The following is a 1210-nucleotide window of genomic DNA, read 5'->3' on the forward strand; positions in this document are numbered from 1 at the left end:
AAATAATGAAGGGTCTTGTTCTGGCATCTGTGGACCTGGTTTCAACCTGACTTGATTTTATATATCTTGGAATTCTATCTTTCCCAAACTGAACTGGTGGAACCAGCTTCTGACCTTTTATAGAACATGAGTGGGCAGCTCTCTGATAGCATAGATTACAGCAAGTAACTAAAAGACTAACCAGGTAGCCAATAAAGATTCCATCTGATTTTAAAAAAGAAAGAAAAGAAAAGCCAGTTTCAGTGAGGGAATCTTGAGTTACTGAAACTTAGAGGGTTAGGTTTCTTTATGGTGGTCAAATCTAGTGGAAATGTCTTCCATTAACCCAATTAAGAGGCCTATCCCTTAGTTTAGCTTTGACCATTTTGGAAGGATTTCCTTAAAGTGATTTAAGAAGTAAATTGTTTCCAGGAAGATTTTTCTGCAAGGATGTACCAATATTGATATTACTTTTATGCTGTTCAAGCAAAAGAAAAAACTTTATGTGCTTTAATTTCTTACTGTAGAATTTTGTTTTTTGTTTCATGATTATTCCAAAGTACTAGTGGACAGTGCTCACTTCAGCAGCATATATATACTAAAATTGGAATGATAGAGAAGAATAGCATGGTCCCTGCACAAGAATGACATGCAAATTCGTGAAGCAAAGTACAAGTGGACATTGTTTAGGACAGAAAACACTGGGAGAAATTACCTTTAGATGACTTTCCAAGCAGAAATACTTGCAAATTAATTAATTCTCTGATATACTTCGGCCATAACACAGAATTCAGAGTTTTTCTTCCTCCCTTCAGATTCTGTATTGAGAAAGACCAAATTAAAGAGTTTCTTAGCGCCTACTCCTGGATATCTTACCAGGTTGTTCTGAAACCAACCTCTCATAATTTCTTGTAACAAAATAGTATTCCACCACAGCTTGTTTAGCCATTCTCCAATTGATAGACATTCTTTCAATTTCTAATTCTTTGCCACCACAAAAAGAGCTGCTATAAATATTTTTATACCTATAGTTTCTTTTCCTTTTTTCTTTGATCTTTTTGGGATACAGAGCTGGTAGTCGTATTGCTGGATCACAGTCATAGTATTATAGACCTTTGAGCATAGTTAACAATTATTTAACAGAAGAGTTGGACCAGTGCACAACTCCACCAACTGCATATTAGTATTCCAATTTTCCCATATCTCCTCCAATTTTTGCCATTCTCCTTTT

General features: G+C 35.2%; 1 non-coding gene across 1 annotated transcript; it reads left to right on the forward strand.

Moving 5' to 3' along the window:
* Nucleotides 1-551: 551 nt before the first annotated feature.
* Nucleotides 552-658, forward strand: LOC141523143 (U6 spliceosomal RNA). The gene has a single exon (XR_012478353.1). It is a non-coding gene; the product is annotated as a U6 spliceosomal RNA (small nuclear RNA).
* Nucleotides 659-1210: the final 552 nt, after the last annotated feature.

This window comes from Macrotis lagotis, chromosome 4 (assembly GCF_037893015.1).
Source record: "Macrotis lagotis isolate mMagLag1 chromosome 4, bilby.v1.9.chrom.fasta, whole genome shotgun sequence".
NCBI classification, from domain to species: Eukaryota; Metazoa; Chordata; class Mammalia; order Peramelemorphia; family Peramelidae; genus Macrotis; species Macrotis lagotis.